Source organism: Ranitomeya imitator, chromosome 1, assembly GCF_032444005.1.
Source record: "Ranitomeya imitator isolate aRanImi1 chromosome 1, aRanImi1.pri, whole genome shotgun sequence".
NCBI classification, from domain to species: domain Eukaryota; kingdom Metazoa; phylum Chordata; class Amphibia; order Anura; family Dendrobatidae; genus Ranitomeya; species Ranitomeya imitator.
In genome coordinates, this window is record NC_091282.1 from 635,626,869 (window position 1) to 635,648,218 (window position 21,350).

At 44.9% G+C, this 21,350-nt stretch overlaps 1 protein-coding gene across 2 annotated transcripts in view; it reads right to left on the bottom strand.

Annotated features, from left to right (window-relative positions):
- Nucleotides 1-18,879, bottom strand: part of ADAMTSL4 (ADAMTS like 4) — a 186,169-nt gene extending 167,290 nt beyond the window's left edge. Inside the window, exon 1 of one of the 2 annotated variants that reach the window (XM_069727043.1) lies at nucleotides 18,721-18,879. The gene's annotated coding sequence lies outside the window, so the exon portion shown is untranslated. The remainder of the gene's footprint in view (nucleotides 1-18,720) is intronic. The other variant, XM_069727052.1, reaches the window with a different exon arrangement.
- Nucleotides 18,880-21,350: the final 2,471 nt, after the last annotated feature.

Sequence of the window (21,350 nt, forward strand, 5' to 3'; positions counted from 1 at the left end):
GCACATACGTCATGAAATTATCGCTCCAGCGTCGTAGATTGCAAAGTGTGACAGCAGTCTACGACGCTGGAGCGATATTGTTACAATGCTGGAGCGTCACGGATCGTACCGTTGTAGCGATGAAAATTGCACTGTGTGACGGTACCCTAAGGCCAAAGAATGTCAATATTTGGTAAAATGCAGTAGATGCAGTAGTGCGCCAGAAGGGAGGAGGGGATAAAGACTTCAAGGGATTCTTCTATCGGAAACACTGGAGACCATTAATAGCAGCGAATATGATGATGGCTTCACTCTGTGACATCACTTAATGAGGTCATAGTGCTGGTAAAAAAGTAAAGCATGAACTAGGCTAATTATGTGGGGTAGGATTGGAGGCCAACAGTCCCAATCGTGGCATATCACGGGCAGAAAAGGGACAGGGTCTATGTAAACATGCATGTTACTGCCTGATATTGAGGGGCAGCAGTTAAACATTCCTACTTTACCAAAATAGATGTTGGCAAGTGTGCCAGAAGGGTTCATGAAAGATATCCCTAAGGCTACGTTTACATTAGCGTTACGCTAATGTGCGTCGCTGTTGCGTCGGCGACGCAGCGGCGACGCAGCGGCGACGCGCCCCTATGTTTAACATAGGGGACGCGTGCGTCTTTTTGCACGCGTTTTCCGACACGTGCGTCGTTTTAGACGCTAGCGTCGGACGCAAGAAAACGCTACAAGTTGCATTTTTCTTGCGTCCGATTTCGGCAAAAAACAGCGGCGACGCACGGCGACGCACGGCGACGCACGGAAAAACGCGCGCAAACGCGCGCAAAAACGCGCGCGTTTTGCGACGCGTGCGTTTTTGCGCGCGTTTGCGCGCGTTTTTCCGTGCGTCGCCGCTGCGTCGCCGACGCAACGGCGACGCGACGCTAATGTGAACGTAGCCTAAGTGCCTCCTCACAAATGTCCATTAAGGTCCCTGACAGATGTCCCTAAAATCCCCCTGAGAGATGTCCCTAAAGGTCTCCTGAAAAACATCTCTAAAGGTCCTCTTAGGCTACGTTCACATTAGCGTTGCGCGCCGGTGCGTCGGCGACGCAACGCACGACGCACAAAAAACGCGCGCAAAATAGCTGCGTTTTGCGACGCGTGCGTCGTTTTTTGACGAAAATCGGACGCACGAAAAATGCAACTTGTTGCATTTTCTTGCATCCGACGCTAGCGTCGGAAACGACGCACGTGTCGAAAAACGCAACCAAAAAAACGCACGCGTCCCCTATGTTAAACATAGGGGCGCGTCGCCGCTGCGTCGCAGCTGCGTCGCCGACGCAACAGCGACGCACATTAGCGGAACGCTAATGTGAACGTAGCCTTAGAGATGTCCCTAAAGGTCCTCTGAAAAATGTCCCTAAAGACCCCCTGAGGTGTACATAAAAGGCCCCCTGAGAGATGTCCCAAAAGCCCCCTGAGAAATGTCCCTAAAGGTCACCTGAGAGATGTCCCTAATGGCCTTCTGAGATGTCTCTAAGGGCCTTCTGAGAAGTACCTAAAGGCCACCTGAGAGATATCCTAAAATCCCCATGCAGAGATGTCCCTAAAGGCCCTGTGAGAGTTATTAAAAAGCCCTCCGAGAGATGCCCTTAAAGGCCCTATGAGAGTTGGTATTAAAGTCCCTCTAAGAGATGTCCCTAAAGGCCTTCTAAGAGTTGTTATTAAAGGCCCTCTGAGAGATGTCCCTAAGGCCACATACACATTAGACTAATGGCTGAATTTGCCAATATCAGCAGGCTCAGCCAACATTCTAATGTGTATGTGACACAAGACTGACAGATGATGTCAGGAAAGGAAAGAATCAAGTGCTGCGGAATATGTTGGCGCTACATAAATAAAATTATTATTATTAACTGACATGTTGGATAAGCTGCCACCAGAGAAGTCGTAGAGAACACAGGAGCTCCTGTGTATGGGAGAGTTTGGCAAGATAGCTGCCAGACAACCATTGGACAAATAATAATCTTTATTTTTTTTATATAGCGCTAACATATTCCGCAGCGCTTTACAGTTTTGCACATCATTTACCCAAAATCTACCTATTATGTATGGGGTCCATCAAGGGGTCTGCCACAGATGAAGTCAAAGAGCCTACTGAAGATGCACTCAAGGCAAATGGCCTCAAAAAAGTCCTCTACAATTCCCTTACAATCACTGTGTACTAGGCCACGAAAAGTCTTTTGTGAAAAGGTTTCAAAGTGCAGTAAAGAAAAATATTCCACAACCTCATGGTCCTATAAATTTTGCTAATCTGACATGAAGCACAAATTAGTCCCACGCTGGATTAGCTATACTAAGCCCTGTAGGGCACTTGACTCCCCTTTGATCCCTATTAGGCCTGGTACAGATGGCCCGTTTTTCACAATCTGTATACGGACTGCAATGCCTGACCCAACATACAACCTCATATATACAGTACCCATGGGGTTGTAAATTTGGGTCAAGAGAAGCCTGGTCAGCCCGAGAATTGTGGTTTGTATACACAACATGTAGTGTTGGCGCTCACAAACTGGCCCAATGGCACACAAGCCCTGAAAAGCCTCGATAAATCAGGTCTCTAGATCACAGGAAAGATTGTATGCATACACTTACGCTCGATTATAAAATATACTACAGTACAGTATAAAACGTACACAATTACTATCACCATAAAATGTAATTCCACCCCGTAATCTGTATATCAGCCCCATGGTTATAATAACACAACAGGAATGATTGGACAAATTATGATTATTGGGTACAGGGATAGTTATAGATAAAGGAAAATGAGAAGAACAAGTAGAAGCGTGTTCACAAGACGCGGGTTACACAAAGGAAATGCACTGGATGGGCCAACGTCACCGGTGAAATAGGTGCGATACACATGTGGCATGGGGTATACAGAGTCCTGGCCACAAAACAAGCAGGTTTCTTCTGGTACTTATCCCAAGCTGTGGTATTAGGCCCTGTGTTATGTGGGATTTATAAGGGTCTGCGCTCACTGTGTGGCACTATTATGTGAGCACTGTATTTGTCATTTTTTTATTCAGCACTAGATGTTGGTATCACTTAAGTGATGGATCCCGTGGTAGAGCAAGAAGCCATTGTCTCCCTATCCCACCACTCTCTATGGCCTAAAAGACGTCAGCGTAAGGCCACCCCTGCATTGCTCCACCTGCCCGCTCCATCTGCAGAGAAGAAGACTAGCTCAGATTAGGGAACTATACACTTTATTATTTGGAAGGAGAGGTGGCACTGTTACTTTTTAAAATTACATCAATACTTGTGTTTTGAGGGTCGAAGGTGGTTGGCACTATGTTTCTTTGTTTCAAGGGTGCACTCTTTGATTTAGAGGTGTGCTCCTTGTTTTGAAGGAACACTCGGGCACTCCGTTTCCAGGAGGCACTCTGGGGAGCAACCTTGTTTCCAAGGGGCACTCTGGGGAGCACCCTTTGTTTCCAAGGAGCACTCTTTGTTTCCAGGGGATATTCTGGGGGCACTCTATTTCCAGAGGGCACTCTGGGGAGCACTCTTTGTTTCCAGAGGCACTCTGGAGAGCACTTTTTGTTTTCAGAGGGCACTCTGGGGAACACTCTTTGTTTCCAGGGGGACTCTGGGGAGCACTCTTTGTTTCCAGGGGGACTCTGGGGAGCACTCTTTGTTTCCAGAGGGACTCTGGGGAGCACTCTTTGTTTCCAGGGGCACTCTGGAGAGCACTTTTCGTTTCCAGAGGGCACTCAGGGGAACACTTTGTTTCCAGGGGGACTCTGGGGAGCACTCTTTGTTTCCAGGGAGCAACCTGGGGAGCATTCTTTGTTTTCAGGGGGACACTAGGGAGCACTCTTTGTTTCCAGGGGGACTCTGGGGAGCACTCTTTGTTTCCAGGGGGACTCTGGGGAGCACTCTTTGTTTCCATGGGGCACTCAGGGGAGCACTCTTTGTTTCCAGGGGGCACTCTGGGGAGCACTCTTTGTTTCCAGGGGGCACTCTGGAGAGCACTTTTTGTTTCCAGAGGGCACTCTGGGGAACACTCTTTGTTTCCAGGGGGACTCTGGGGAGCACTCTTTGTTTCCAGGGAGCACTCTGGAGAGCATTCTTTGTTTCCAGGGGGACACTAGGGAGCACTCTTTGTTTCCAGGGGGACTCTGGGGAGCACTCTTTGTTTCCAGGGGGCACTCTGGGGAGCACTCTTTGTTTCCAGGGGCACTCTGGAGAGCACTTTTTGTTTTCAGAGGGCACTCTGGGGAACACTCTTTGTTTCCAGGGAGACTCTGGGGAGCACTCTTTGTTTCCAGGGGGCACTATGGGGAGCACTCTTTGTTTCCAGGGGGACTCTGGGGAGCACTCTTTGTTTCCAGGGAGCACTCTGGGGAGCACTCTTTGTTTCCAGGGAGCACTCTGGGGAGCATTCTTTGTTTCCAGGGAGCACTCTTTATTTCCAGGGGACACTCTGGGAAGCAATCTTTGTTATAAGGGTGCACTTATAGGGACAAGGTGGCTCAGTGGTTAGCACTGCAGCCTTGCAGCGCTGGAGTCCAGGTTCAAATCCACCAAGGACAACATCTGCAAGGAGTTTGTATATTCTCCCCGTGTTTGCGTGGGTTTCCTCCGGGTACTCCGGTTTTCTCCCACACTCCAAAGACATACATATTGAAAGGGAATTTAGATTGTGAGCCCCATCGGGGACAGTGATGATAATGTGTGCAAACTGTAAAGCGCTGCGGAATATGTCAGCGCTATATAAAGATTATTATTATTTAAGGATACACTCAGGAAGGGCACTCTTTGTTACAAGGGTGCATTCAGAGGTAAAGGGGGGTACTCTGTTTCCAGGGTGAATTCAGCGTCCACATAACTCATATGATAAATGCTAGCTTTATCACATGGGCTACTAAGGGTTACTAATAATGTTTGTGGTAAGAAAACCGAGAAAGAAATAGAGGACATAAAAAATAAAATGTCTTATGGGGATCATTGAGATAGAGTAGGGAATAGTTGAAGCGTTTCAGTATTGGAGGTTTGCTGGCGCTTTAAGAGGCGAATGCTGGTATATGTTTATAGCGTGCGCTGCCAAGGAATGTGGCACACTTTGGCTTGACAGCACTAACAGCTGCCGATAATGGACCCAGCTCATTTGTTTTGTTTCGTACTGGTTCACTAGGAGAACTGGATCACGTAATAATGGGTTAATGGCCGGCACTTCCATTTTCCATCACAGGCTCATAGTGAATCAATTTTTGGACACCGGGCCAGAGAACATCAGGACATTGGTATCATTGTCCTATAGTCTGCCTAACACGAGCTCACATGGCTACATGCTTGCTCCCTGGTCTCGGCACTAATCACTTAGGAGCAAAGTCCACTAATCGTATGTCAGTAAGGAATGTGCCACAGGTCCTAGGTGGCACACGGAACAATATGCCCACCCTTATATATGTACAGTGAAGCAACCAAAAGTATTTTTTTTAACATTCTTTAAGAGCCACTATTGCCCAGCGTTTGTATTTGGTTTTACAGCTTAATATGACTTTGATGCAATACCAGATACAACCACTGAACAAGAGGGGTGCTGTTCCATTCAAACTTTTTTTTTTTTTTTAATATGGTCATGATGAAATTGTCTTAAAAATATATATCAAGACAACGCTTTTGCTTTGACACAAGAGGAAAAATAATTTAAAGTAATAAAATAATGTCTGCGTTCTATAACAAGACAAAGTTTTTGGTTTGACACAAGAGGAAAAATAACAATAATAAAAAATGGCTGCATTCTCCCCATATAATCCCTTCCATATGTCCTGCCTAGACCTTACAATCCCTCCTGACGCAACTTTAAGACACATGGAATGCATTCTACGAAATGAAAAATAAGGGCAGAACCGGCCATTCCCCGTAGTATATTAAAAGCACAAAAGAATAAAAAAAACTGTAGCATCAAACGCCCATTAAAAGCACAAAGTCAAAAAAACAAAACAAAAAAGACAAACAAAAAACAGATTAGTCTGATGTAAAGAGTTAAAACAAAACAGTGAAGTAAATGAGCTGTTCATCAGGGGCCTGCACAGTAAACAGGAGTAAGCTCCAAGTTTCCTTGAGTTTCAGGGACTGGATCCAGTTTTTGGACAGTTCCCGGAGTGATTCATCGGCGTCACTCTAACCTGTAGGACCGTTTATGGGGTGCAGGTAAGGTCAGGAGATTACCCGCGCACAGGCAATCGAGGACACAGACATTCCTGCAGGATGTTACAGATTTTATGGCGTTACCACCTGGGTGTCAGTGTCACAGTTCTAGGCTCGGTGCCCGCTAATCTCTGATTGCCTTTGTTTTGGCTGGAACAATATGCCACCAGCGTTGCCCAAGCGAGTAGAATTTATAGCTGCAGGGCATTCACCTCCAGCAGGCAATGGTGGAGAAAGGGTGCGTAAGGGCTGAAACACCTCGATCATCCTCCCCCTCTTACCAGAAGAAAATTGATCTTGTAAAGGTAATGTGTCATTAGAAATTGATCTATTATTAAAAATAGTTTTTTGTGTTAATTTTTGTAAAAAATTTCACACTGGCATGTTTTTAGATTCTGACATCCTGTTGTTTCTGGAAATTCACACGTAGATTAGCAGCAATGAACCGACTCCGCCCCTATCTTATGCTTTGAAGCCTCTAATGAGCGTGTGCAAGGGTTAATGTGAAGCGAAAGGAAGGTGAGCTGTGACATCACCTATTGTGAAGGGTGGATCCTACTATCTACTGTATATAGAGGTGTTATCAGTCATTGTGCATGAGGAGGAGGTGAGCTGTGACATCACCTATTGTGAATGGTGGATCCTGTGTTATCTACTGTATATAGAGGTGTTATCAGTCATTGTACAGGAGGGGGAGGAGGTGAGCTGTGACATCAGTTATTGTGAATGGTGGATCTTGTGGTAGCTACTGTATATAGAGGTGTTATCAGTCATTGTACAAGAGGTAGAGGAGGTGAGCTGTGACATCACCTATTGTGAAGGGTGGATCCTGCTATCTACTGTATATAGAGGTGTTATCAGTCATTGTACATGAGGAGGAGGTGAGCTGTGATATCTCCTATTGTGAATGGTAGATTCTGTGTTATCTACTGTATATAGAGGTGTTATCAGTCATTGTACAAGAGGAGGTGAGCTGTGATATCACCTATTGTGAAGGGTGGATCCTGCTATCTACTGTATATAGAGGTGTTATCAGTCATTGTACATGAAGAGGAGGTGAGCTGTGATATCTCCTATTGTGAATGGTAGATTCTGTGTTATCTACTGTATATAGAGGTGCTATCAGTCATTGTACAAGAGGTAGAGGAGGTGAGCTGTGACATCACCTATTGTGAAGGGTGGATCCTGCTATCTACTGTATATAGAGGTGTTATCAGTCATTGTACATGAGGAGGAGGTGAGCTGTGATATCTCCTATTGTGAAAGGTAGATTCTGTGTTATCTACTGTATATAGAGGTGCTATCAGTCATTGTACGGGGGGAGGTGAGCTGTGACACCACCTATTGTGAAGGGTGGATCCTGCTATCTACTGTATATAGAGGTGTTATCAGTCATTGTACATGAACAGGAAGTGAGCTGTGATATCTTCTATTGTGAATGGTGGATCCTGTGTTATCTACTGTACATAGAGGTGTTATCAGTCATTGTACAAGAGGAGGTGAGCTGTGACATCACCTATTGTGAAGGGTGGATCCTGCTATCTACTGTATATAGAGGTGTTATCAGTCATTGTACATGAGGAGGAGGTGAGCTGTGATATCTCCTATTGTGAATGGTAGATTCTGTGTTATCTACTGTATATAGAGGTGCTATCAGTCATTGTACGGGGGGGGAGGAGGTGAGCTGTGACACCACCTATTGTGAAGGGTGGATCCTGCTATCTACTGTATATAGAGGTGTTATCAGTCATTGTACATGAACAGGAAGTGAGCTGTGATATCTTCTATTGTGAATGATGGATCCTGTGTTATCTACTGTACATAGAGGTGTTATCAGTCATTGTACAAGAGGAGGTGAGCTGTGATATCACCTATTGTGAATGGTGGATCGTGTGTTATCTACTGTATATAGAGGTGTTATCAGTCATTGTACAAGAGGAGGAGGTGAGCTGTGACATCATCTATTGTGAATGGTGGATCCTGTGCTATCTACTGTATATAGAGGTGTTATCAGTCATTGTACAGGAGGAGGAGGTGAGCTGTGACATCACCTATTGTGAATGGTGGCTCCTGTGTTATCTACTGTATATAGAGGTGTTATCAGTCATTGTACAGGAGGAGGGGAGGTGAGCTGTGACATCACCTATTGTGAATGGTGGATCCTGTTGTTGCTACTGTATATAGAGGTGTTATCAGTGATTGAACAGGAGGGGGAGGAGGTGAGCTGTGACATCACTTATTGTTAATATTGGATCCTGTGGTAGCTACTATATATAGAGGTGTTATCAGGCTTTGTGCAACAGGAGGAGGTGAGTTGTGACATCACCTATTGTGAGTGGTGGATTCTGTTATCTACTATATATAGAGGTGTTATCAGACATTGTACAGAGGGAGGAGGTGTGCTGTGACATCACCTATTGTGAATGGTGAATCCTGTGTTATCTACTGTATAAAGAGGTGTTATCAGACATTGTATAGGAGGAGGAGGTGAGCTGTGACATCATCCATTGTGAATGGTGGATCCTGTGTTATCTACTGTGTATACAGGTGTTATCGGTCATTGTGCAGGAGGAGGTGAGCTGTGACATCAGCTATTGTGAATGGTGGATCCTGTGCTATCTACTGTATATAGAGGTGATTAAATATACCCCCAGGCTCATAATGCAAAGTGTCCAAATACCATGTCCTGGACACTATAAATCCTACTCCAAAAGATACTATTATTCAAGGAGAACAAAAGGAGCGTTCAAAAAGACAAACGTAAAAAAGTACAAAATTTATTGAAACATATAACAGACAACATATACAGACACATATATGAAATCAAGGACACTAAAACAACCCCAAGCACCCGCAATGGTCATCAGAGCTATATAAAGTGTATATGGTATAGGCACAAAGGTAACGTAAGTGGCACAGAATGGATGACCATATCCCTATCCAGCCCCATGAACCCCAGCTAAAGTCCCCCTGGTTACAAAGTATAGACCTAGATGGGGCTAGCAGAAAGTACTGCAAAACTGACAATCCATGGGACCGGACACACTCCAGGAGGCTGATATCACTACCGGTCAAATAAAAGCATATAGCATCACAGGCACAGTGAGACCAATATCCAAAAGGTACTTCTTACCCGGGTGCAGGGATCGAAAAGAGAAGGGCGACACCCCCGACGCGCGTTTCGCTCCAGCGTTGTTTGCTTTATCAAGGGGAAGTGTCACAAACTCCACCAAAGGAGCCTTATATCCCCCACTTCCGGTCGCGTGAAACTCACGTGACCCGGAAGTCAGTACGGCTGCTCGTTAGCGGCGCGTGCGTCCATGGCACCCGGCGCCGCAACCACCCCGCCCAGCCAGGCTCCCGAGGCAAGTGAGTGGGAGCCTGGAAACACCATGGCAACCAGTCACAGACTCGGGAAGCCGAACGGCCGGACAGAGGAGGGGCGGAGCCAAGAGCAAACGGGCGCACGCGCACTGCAACCGGAACAATAACAAGGCATGTAACCACTAAGGAGAACGATATATGCAACAAACATAGAATTAATCACAATCTGTAATGAAATAATCATGAAGTATATACAATTAGCATATAGACCATTATAGCAATAATTCATATACAGGCATACATTGAATCCATCCAGTATTGTGACATGCCAGTCAGAGTCCAAAGGTATTTTCAAGGGATACCAGGAACGTCATGGAAAATATTCAAAGAGTAGCAGGAACATCAAAGAAAAAACTATAAAAAACACAAAAAGACAAATGTTAAAACCAAAATTAAAAAGGTGAAGCAGACACCTAATAACGGAGGGGAGCCCAAAGATCTTAAAAAGAGCTACAGGAACGGAGCAAAATTGAGAGATTCGTTAAGGCCACCAGGTCTAACGGTGCCCAGGGTCACAATCCACTTAAGTTCACGTTGGGCAAGGAGTTGCTTGATATTACCCCCTCGTATACCTGTGTGGACAACATCAATTCCCCTTACCAAAAACTGGCTAGGGTCACAGTTGTGGTACTTTTTAAAATGCCTCGCTATAGTTTTTAATTGAGAGACATCCTCTATCACATCTCTCCTGCGGTACCAAAAATGTGATCTATTATGCTACCTGCAGCTGCCGTCTCATCTATGTAGGCTTAACATCACGTGAATTAAGAGTAAGGGTGAGGGAGCATGTGCGGGACATTGGCGCAGCCAGGACGATAGAGGATGTCTCTCAATTAAAAACTATAGCGAGGCATTTTAAAAAGTACCACAACTGTGACCCTAGCCAGTTTTTGGTAAGGGGAATTGATGTTGTCCACACAGGTATACGAGGGGGTAATATCAAGCAACTCCTTGCCCAACGTGAACTTAAGTGGATTGTGACCCTGGGCACCGTTAGACCTGGTGGCCTTAACGAATCTCTCAATTTTGCTCCGTTCCTGTAGCTCTTTTTAAGATCTTTGGGCTCCCCTCCGTTATTAGGTGTCTGCTTCACCTTTTTAATTTTGGTTTTAACATTTGTCTTTTTGTGTTTTTTATAGTTTTTTCTTTGATGTTCCTGCTACTCTTTGAATATTTTCCATGACGTTCCTGGTATCCCTTGAAAATACCTTTGGACTCTGACTGGCATGTCACAATACTGGATGGATTCAATGTATGCCTGTATATGAATTATTGCTATAATGGTCTATATGCCAATTGTATATACTTCATGATTATTTCATTACAGATTGTGATTAATTCTATGTTTGTTGCATATATCATTCTCCTTAGTGGTTACATGCCTTGTTATTGTTCCGGTTGCAGTGCGCGTGCGCCCGTTTGCTCTTGGCTCCGCCCCTCCTCTGTCCGGCCGTTCGGCTTCCCGAGTCTGTGACTGGTTGCCATGGTGTTTCCAGGCTCCCACTCACTTGCCTCGGGAGCCTGGCTGGGCGGGGTGGTTGCGGCGCCGGGTGCCATGGACGCACGCGCCGCTAACGAGCAGCCGTACTGACTTCCGGGTCACGTGAGTTTCACGCGACCGGAAGTGGGGGATATAAGGCTCCTTTGGTGGAGTTTGTGACACTTCCCCTTGATAAAGCAAACAACGCTGGAGCGAAACGCGCGTCGGGGGTGTCGCCCTTCTCTTTTCGATCCCTGCACCCGGGTAAGAAGTACCTTTTGGATATTGGTCTCACTGTGCCTGTGATGCTATATGCTTTTATTTGACCGGTAGTGATATCAGCCTCCTGGAGTGTGTCCGGTCCCATGGATTGTCAGTTTTGCAGTACTTTCTGCTAGCCCCATCTAGGTCTATACTTTGTAACCAGGGGGACTTTAGCTGGGGTTCATGGGGCTGGATAGGGATATGGTCATCCATTCTGTGCCACTTACGTTACCTTTGTGCCTATACCATATACACTTTATATAGCTCTGATGACCATTGCGGGTGCTTGGGGTTGTTTTAGTGTCCTTGATTTCATATATGTGTCTGTATATGTTGTCTGTTATATGTTTCAATAAATTTTGTACTTTTTTACGTTTGTCTTTTTGAACGCTCCTTTTGTTCTCCTTGAATAATTGTATATAGAGGTGTTATCAGTCATTGTACAGGAGGAGGAGGAGGTGAGCTGTGACATCACCTATTGTGAATGGTGGATCCTGTTATCTACTGTATATATAGGTGTTATCAGTCATTGTACAGGAGGGAGAGGAGGTGAGCTGTGACATCGCCTATTGTGAATGGTGGATCCTGTGTTATCTACTGAATATAAAGGTGTTATCAGTCATTGTACAGGAGGGGGAGGAGGTGAACTGTGACATCACCTATTGTGAATGGTGGATCCTGTTATCTACTGTATATATAGGTGTTATCAGTCATTGTACAGGAGGGAGAGGAGGTGAGCTGTGACATCGCCTATTGTGAATGGTGGATCCTGTGTTATCTACTGAATATAAAGGTGTTATCAGACATTGTTGAGGAGGAGGAGAACTTGAGCTGTGATATCATCTATTGTGAATTGTATTCAAACCAAACAGGGAAAAGAGCGGTAAGTCCTGGGCATTGCCACGTAGTGAAGACAAGGGTGTATGTTCCCTTCTTCTTCATCGGGTATAGTATATTATACAGAGTTGCCTGTCTTTTATAGCGGAGGGAAGAATTGTCTACACAGTTAAAGCAAAATAATAATTATATATATATATATATATATATATATATATATATATATATATATATATATATATATATATATATTCATGTATTATTTTTATATACAATTTTATGACATTGTACATGTACTCAACATGCCGTAATCCCTTTTATACATAACAAATGGTCCCTCGCTGTGCATTTTACATATGTCACTTGTATATGGTAAATTGTATGTTCAGTCATATATTGTTTAGTATATTGTTTACTAATTACTAAATTGGAAAAACTATAGGTCATTTTCTGATTGAACAACCCTGACATCACAGTTAACCATCCCATGGGCCTAAAATGATTTAAAAATAAAAAGAAGATGGATGGATTTTGCATGCAGCCATGAATTCAATGGTGGAAAAAATACTTCAAGGGACAGAACATGAAGATTTTTTTACAGACAATTTGGTGTACAAAAGCTGTTCTGCCCTGTATGCACATATGGATTTTTCCTCTCTGAACCCTGTTCACACAGGTTATATACAGATGATCAGGTTTTTAAATACATCAGATAGGGATTGCATACATTAGTTAGGACTGCTCTGATAAGGGTATACCGTGAAGATTGGTAGAGCAGCTTAGTATACATTTTTTGCAAAAAACGTATCAACCAAATACCCTGTTTTTTACATCTTTTACTAGCACTTGCGGATTACTGCAACATTTTTTCAAACTGAATGTTTTTGGTTTTACTATTCTCTTTTGTGTCTTCAAATTTGGTGTCTCTGTAGCGTCCATGCTTCTCCCTGCTAACATTGTACCGGCCGTCCCTTGGCCTTCCAGCTATTCCAGGAGTTCCTGGCATGAGTAATTTAGTGGCACTTTTCCAAGTCCATTACTCCATGTGTTTTCACCATGACGCTTTGTTAGTAAACATCCATAGGCCATATGTCAGAGAAGATGGAGGCTCTTTGCTGCCCATGGTAACCAATCACGGCACAGCTTTCAGTTTAGCATTGCTGCTAAAAAATTAAAAGCTGAGCTCTGATTGGTTGGGATGGTCAACAAAGACCATTTTACCTCAAACTCTCCATAAATGAGGCATATGTGATTGTACTAGTAATGTTTTACTTATTCAGGAGCCGAAAGAATAAAATGGTTACCTAATCTATAACCGGATAAATGAAACCAATCACATTCCAGCTCTCATATTTCTAAGGCAAGTTGAAAAATGAAATTACGGTAGGCACCTGATTGGATGCTAAGAGCAACTCCTCCATAATCACCTGACAGGGTATATAAAAACAAGTAAGATCATTTCAGTCAAGATGGCTGCCAGAAAATAGAAATAAAGGCCTCACAGCGTAGTAATGACAGCTCTGTCAGCTATAGAAACCACCCAGACTCCTCAGTTCAAGAAATGTCTGACAGAATGTGTATCTAAGTGAATTGTTTGACACTGATCCAAAACCCTCTTTAAGGAAGCTGCCATCCCGGTAGTCATTGCAGGGAAAATAGTGCAATATGGGTTGCTTTCTATAAAAACAACCTCAATTCCTACAGTAATAAAAATAAATTCATTGCTTTAGTACATAAATATACATTAGGTGTAAACGCCCTTTAAGAAGGGCCACTTTGTAGTTTATATCTGCCATGGTGACTAAGGCCAGGAGTCATCTCCTCTGGTATTTGGCATCCTCTCACCGAGCTCATCCTACATAGTGTGAAAATACCTGTCACTCCATGTCATCTGCTGCGGCCAGGGATAGCTGGGGAATCACCAGATTAAGGGGGCATCTGCTTACAGCCGCCATCTCTACTTATCACTGTTACTATAGAAACATTTCATACCTTTACCTAAAGTGAAAGCCACACACCCCAAATACTGGGATCCCACTGTGACTCGACAGGGATGGGCCAATTCCATGTAGATGTGGCCCCATTCCCACTTTCTTGCTTTGACAAGCATACCCAGCTTATCACTGACCTTCAAGGCATGTTTTGTCCCCTTAACCTACCAATAGCCTCTTTAGAAAGTGTTAATGCCCCATGAGTGCCACCTACAAAAGTAATGTCACCTTTGTGCCTGCACAGGCGGCACTGATGTCTTGTAGGCCTACAGCAGTCTGTGTCCTTTGAGATGTAAAGTAGTAGGGTACGGACAGGAGCCTATCACTCCATGCTCTGCCACAGTATTGGCACTATTGGTACGCCGGTACTACTCAAGGTGGCGCTTGGCAGAGATCCAGGGCACAGGGCCATAAGTATTGAGCAAGCGGCTCTTCAATGCCAGGGGCCCCATTTTATTTTAGTGTATTTTCTCTTGAAATGTTGCACGCACCCCAAGAACTTTGTGCCTGATGTAAAAGCCACAATATGGCTCCAGTGTATCGGGGAAGTTATAGACAGCCCCTTAAAATGTTATACTGATTGTTAAGCTCCTTCTTTGAGTGTTACTTAAATCCAGAGTTCTTCTAAAAAAATGGCAAAGCGCTTTTTAAAACCTTGTGTAAAATTCAAAAAACTTCATTGCTTTCTTCCAGTGCACAAACTGAGCTCTCTTGTCCATGGATTGGGTTGGCATGAATGCTATTCAAAGGGGTAGAATTGAGTTGCAATACTCCGAAGAGCTTATGGATAAAAATGGCGCTCTTTCTAAAAAAAAAAAAAGTCTTCCATATCTCTGACTACGACTGTAACATGTTTTTTTCATGATATGGTTACAGACCACAACTACTAACAGCGACATTTTTCCTGGCCAGAGCTAAGGAGCTGGTACAGAATACATAGGAGACAGGCCTGACCTCATGGTCACCATTTACCTAGTTAAGAAATGCTAGGACTTGTAAAGCAGACATCAGAAGATCTGTAAGTTTTGATACCCGAGGCTTGAGGAAATAAATAACTCTCCAGGAGCCACTCGCTGATATCAGACACGCCACTTACCCCCGCCTCCTCTACCCCCAGGGCAGGTAACTTGTCGGAGTAAGCTTATCTACAGGTCTGAAAGCCTCAGCCGTGTTCTCTGAGATTACAAGTAGTAGGAAATTTGCATGTTCTGCTAAAATGTTGGAAAATGTGCACCAAAATTTCAAGCGTACCTAAAATCCCTTTGCGACACATTCCGTAATTCTTCAAATGTCCACCTACAGTGGCTACCTTAAAAAAAAATGGTCTCGCACAAAAAAATGGACCTCAAAAAGGGCGCAAATGGAAGGATGAATATAGCGCAAAGAAAAAAAAAAGCACAAAACACTTAAAACTTAACAAAAAAAAGGTACAAATGCAATAATGAAAGCACCGTGGTGATACAAAATGGACCTGTCAGCACAAAATGACCATTCAACCCAATAACAGATGCTCAGTGAACCGTTGGCGTGGCCGAACAGTTGAGTGCACCTTACCACCTACTTTACAGAAGCCAGTGGATGGAGATAGATGCAAAACAAGAAGATCAGAAGATGTCCTGAACTGCTCCACCACACTAAGGGTGCACCAAGTGACTGTGCTTGGTTTGAGCAGTGATTCTGTGCTGACAGGCTCATTTCAAAAAGATTTATATATCATATCAAATGTCCTTATAGACATAGTTCTGAGCAATGCCTATGTTATACCACCATGGCTTCTATTATCACTGATGCAATGAGCTCTAGAGGTCAATCATGTCTTTACGATCCTGCCTTGAAGGCCATCCAGATAGCTGACACCGTAACATCACCTTTTGGACAACATTGACCAAATGGACCAAATGCTTCCGAGAAGCTTCTGAGCAACTTCAAAATGAAGACTTTCTTCTCTATTCTTGTCCAGCTTCCAATTTTTTCCAAAATTCTAGTAGACCTCTCATGTAAATAGTCTACATGCGTACTAACATCCTGACTTACTGTCTCAGGCTCTGATCACATGTACAAATGCTTGTCTGTTCCATTTTAGGAACATGCAAAGGTAATAAGTGATCCACTTCATCAGCTAGGTAAATGGAAAAAAATTGGCGTCGTTTTTTTTGGTATAGGGAAAAAAAGTCCTAAATGCAGAACTTTATTTTCCATTCCAGACAGACCCCCACAAAAGTGAAGCAACGGATCACTTATTCTGTTTGTCCCTAAAATGGAATGTCCGAGCGGATGTGTGAACAGAGCCTTATCAGACAGTGAATCAAGTACTCAGATAATGTAGATAATTCCATCCAAGGCTACATTCCCAGGATGCAAAAAGACAGCGGGTCTTCTGAACCGTTAAGGCCAGGGCAGGCTCCAGGTTTTTGAGGGCCCTGGGCGAAAGAGTCTCAGTGGCCCCCCTTTAACACATACCACGATTCATGATCGCATATAAACACAGCCATGTAGTATATAACACAGCCCACGTAGTATATAACACAGTCATGTAGTATATAGCACAGCCCACGTAGCATATAACAGCCCATATAGTATATAGCACAGCCACATAGTATATAACACGGCCCACGTAGTTTATAGAACAGCCATGTAGTATATAGCACAGCCCACGTAGCATATAACAGCCCACATAGTATATAACATGGCTCACGTAGTATATAACACAGCCCACGTAGTATATAGCACAGCCACGTAGCATATAACAGCCCACGTTGCATATAATGCAGCCACGTAGTATATAGCACAGCCCACGTAACATATAACAGCCCATATAGTATATAGCACAGCCGCATAGTATATAACATGGCCCACGTAGTTTATAGAACAGCCATGTAGTATATAGAACAGCTGTGTAGTATATAGCACAGACATGTAGTATACAGCACAGCCCCCCTCCCCCCAAGAATGGCCACATAGTCCAGTACTCACTGTTAGTTACAAAAAAACACTCCTCACCTCTCAACGTTCCCGCGCCGCACTGCTCCCTCCCTGCTCTAGTCTCGGCAGCTGCCGCTGCACTGCCTGACAAACAGCGGGTGCGCGATGACGTCATCGCGCACCCGCAGCGGCAGTGTCAGAGGCAGAGCGGGGAATGATGGGAGAGGGAGCGTCAGGTGACGCTCTCTCCTCCATTATTTGCTTTGAACTTTACCGGCAGGCGCCGGTAAAGTTCAAAGCAGCAGCGGGGGAGTTGGCGCTTGCGACAGGTGGGCCTCCCTGCCACACAGGGGCCCCATAGCAGCTGCGTGATGTGCCGCTAGCTGAGGGGCCCTGGGGGAGCGGGGGCCCTAGCCACTGGCAGCTGCCTGCCCCTAACGCCGGCCCTGAATGGGCCCCCATGTCTCGCCAGGGCCCCGGTACTTGCCCGGGTACGCCGTGTGCTGACGTCGGCCCTTGTTAAGGCACTCAACCATAACTAACAAAATGAACACTTTCAATCATGATGGATGTTCAGTGGGTGCAATTTAACCTTAAATAACCAACGACGGACAGAAATATTCCCATAAATTACATTTTATCACCTATCTGTAGGTTATAGATCCTTCTGCTGCTACTGCCACATTCCCAAACTCCTCTGCGTGAATGGAGCAACAGTGAGCAAGTGCAGCTCTAGCAGTGGTTGTGGTTGCACATGCTCACTACTTCTTTGGTCTCTTATTCAGTGGTGGTTTCAGCAGCTTCCCTAGAGATCGTACAATCATCATCTATCCTGTGGATAGACGATAAATGTAATTTACGAGACACCCCCTTTTTACCTTTTTATTTCTTTAATTTTCATACACCATCAATCAGAAGAGGAAAATCATCCTTCACAGGTGTCTGACAGAGACATGTCTCCCCTAAAAACAAAAGGATTGGGCACCAAAGTTCAACATGCTCAATTTTTTTTTGCCAAAGAGTCAAGATGCACCGTACAGGTTAGATATGGAGGCATTGACCGAATCCGAAGGCCAATATCAACTGAAATGTCACAGTGATGAGGAGGAAGAAAACCTTGCCATGTGGGGGGTCATCTTCTGACAGCAGCTTATCTGCCCAAGGAACAAAAGAATCAAATGATTAAATTCCAACTCCCCAATCTATGTGTCCTCTGACATAAAGCTTAGGTGCATAGTCAGGAAGCCTCCATATTTCTACATATCTTACAAAGAAGACCGCAGACATCCCTTTATAAAAGCACTACCTGCCAACTTTTGGGCTACTATGGAAGATTTGAATAAAGCAAGTGGAGAGAAAGTGTTGAAAATTTAGCAATAAGTTAGTTATGCAATTTGTTTCATTTAGGAAATTATTCAACATGCTTGACATGCTGAGAGTTGTAGATTGGCAACAGCTAGATGTCACAGCTTCATATTGATAAATGCCCTATAGGTCAAAACTGATCACAAATGAAGGTAATCCCCATAACCCCGAAACTTCCAGACATGCTGGAACTTGTAGTCACAACTTGTACATTTGTAAGTGACCCAGATGTCAAATGTGATGGTCACCATGATTGTCCCCAGAGATGACCAGCAGCCTGAGCCTTACCTTCAGGGAGGGATCACATGTATCTTCTTCTCCTTGTAAATAGTTCAAAACAAAATCAAAGTATCCAGGATCCAAGTGATACAATGACAGATCACAGCGAGTCTTCCAGTCCTCCTGACATAGTCACATCCAGCCTGCTCTCCTCTCACCTCCTGCCCCAAGAAAAGTCCTACAACATTCCCAGCACAATCCAGCTGAGGTCTACACTGAGTCAGTCCCCAAAGCCAAGGCACCTCCCTCCTCTCCTGTCTCCCTGATCAATTTCACTCCCCTCTGGAATGCGATCCCTAATTCTGCAGTTTGCCAGTGGCATCCATGTATCTCACCCCTTCCCCAGCCCAATCTGCCTGGTGGGCTTCTGAGTCTGCACACTATACTGCTCCCACTCCTCCTCCTCCCCCGGTGACAGCTCCAGCACAGACCTGCACTTCCATGTGCTCCAGCCTCCCACCCCTCACACACCCCCTGCTGCCGATCTGCAGAGTATTGATCACTTGTGGGTCTATACAGCCAGCTATGGACCCCCATACATGTAGCCCCCCAGGGAACAGCAGCAGCCAGGGCAAAGCAAGCATTGCACTTCCTAACCCAGCAATAAAACGTCCTGAGTGAATGATGCCAGAGGAAGGTAAGTATTTCTCCCCTTTACCCCTAATTAATGATTCCTAAGTGCCCCCATAAAAAAGTAATACCCCCTAGTGTCCTGTCAAGACATAGTACCACCTTAAAGAGTAGCTATGCTGTGATGTAGCTCCAGAGGGCAATGCCAAAGGAAAGCAAGTAGTACACCTAATCCAGTAAAATGACCACCTAATATGAATAATGTCCCCTGAGTGCAGTAGGGATGCCTTAGGGTAGCGTGAGTCGCTAGTTCCCGTGGGACGGTAAGTATTGTGGCCCCTAAAGCAGTAAGTGTCCCCATAAAACAAATAATGCCCCCCAGTATTACCTTTAGAAATAGTAGTACCACCTTAAAAAGTAATGATGCTGTGTCACAGCATGGGTTTCTAGTGCCCAGGGCAAGGTAAGTATTGGACCCCCCTAACCTAGGAATGCCCCCTGAAAGCCCCATAAAACAGTAATGCTCACTAAGAGACCCCTTTAAAAATAGTAGTGCTGCCTCAAAAAGTATCGATGTAGTGGGATAGCGTGAGGTATGAGTGCCCACTAATGCCCCATGAGTGCCCCCTTAGAAATAAGAAGTAATGGTGCCCCAAGGGGCATTCTCCAAAAGTAATTAAAATAAAAAATAACAAAATTTTGCTTCTATTCACCTTCTGCAAGTCCTCTTGTACCTCTTACACAGAACAGCTCGACCACAAAGGCGCAGGGTGGTGACATCATTGTGCCATCTGTATTAATGTCATGTTGTTGCCAATATAGTTGAAAGTGGCGCTTGGCCAATGATCCGGGCACACAGCCAGAATAATGGGGTACATGCGCTGCCCTGACTCTACAGCGCTAGCTTTGGGAACGTTGTGCTTGCTCCCCTGAGAGTTTTGCACCTGTGTGGCCCCCTTTCATAGCTACCAAGCACCAAGTATCAGACCGCCAAATGTGTGTGCATGGGTTCCTTATGTGATGAAGTTATAAGGTGCACCTTATTGGGGCCTTCTCTGGCTGCCACTGCTTATGCGGGCCTTCTCTGACTGACACTGCTTATGGGGGCCTTCTCTGACTGACACTGCTAATTGGGGCCTTCTCTGCCTGCCACTGCTTATGGGGGCCTTCTCTGACTGACACTGCTTATGGGGGCCTTCTCTGACTGACACTACTAATTGGGGCCTTCTCTGGCTGCCACTGTTTATGGGGGCCTTCTCTGACTGACACTGCTTATGGGGGCCTTCTCTGACTGACACTACTAATTGGGGCCTTCTCTGGCTGCCACTGCTTATGGGGGCCTTCTCTGACTGACACTGCTTATGGGGGCCTTCTCTGACTGACACTGCTAATTGGGGCCTTCTCTGGCTGCCACTGCTTATGGGGGCCTTCTCTGACTGACACTACTAATTGGGGCCTTCTCTGGCTGCCACTGCTTATGGGGGCCTTCTCTGACTGACACTGCTTATGGGGGCCTTCTCTGACTGACACTGCTAATTGGGGCCTTCTCTGGCTGCCACTGCTTATGGGAGCCCTGTGTGATTGGTCATGGTAATGGAACTCTTGATGCCATGGTTTATATTCTCACTTTCTGCTGTGACTGTATATGGCCAAATTCTCTTGCTTCCGCTATGTGAACAATCGCAAACTGAGGGGGTCCCTCACTTTTACTCTGTTTACAGTATTACTGGAGAGGATCCACTCCAAAATACCCCTAAAAAATGAATTGTTAACCTAGCCACTGAGGACTCTCAATTCTAAATATTTTTCTATCCACTGGCTAACACGGTACCAAGATATATTTCTTTCCTGTAACCTAGCCTTAGACAACTGTCCACATTGCTTGTCCAGGTGTCAGTCCCAGTACCCTTTTACATTTTGCCCACACTGTCTCCCTTCAAGCTAGTGTTGTCAAGTGTCAGCCATAGTGCCTTCAGGTGTCAGTCCAACTTCCCCCTTAAGTTTCAGCCATATTTAATCCCCTGTTGCCAGCCCTAGTTCTTTGGTTGTCAGATACAGCGCCTGTCTTT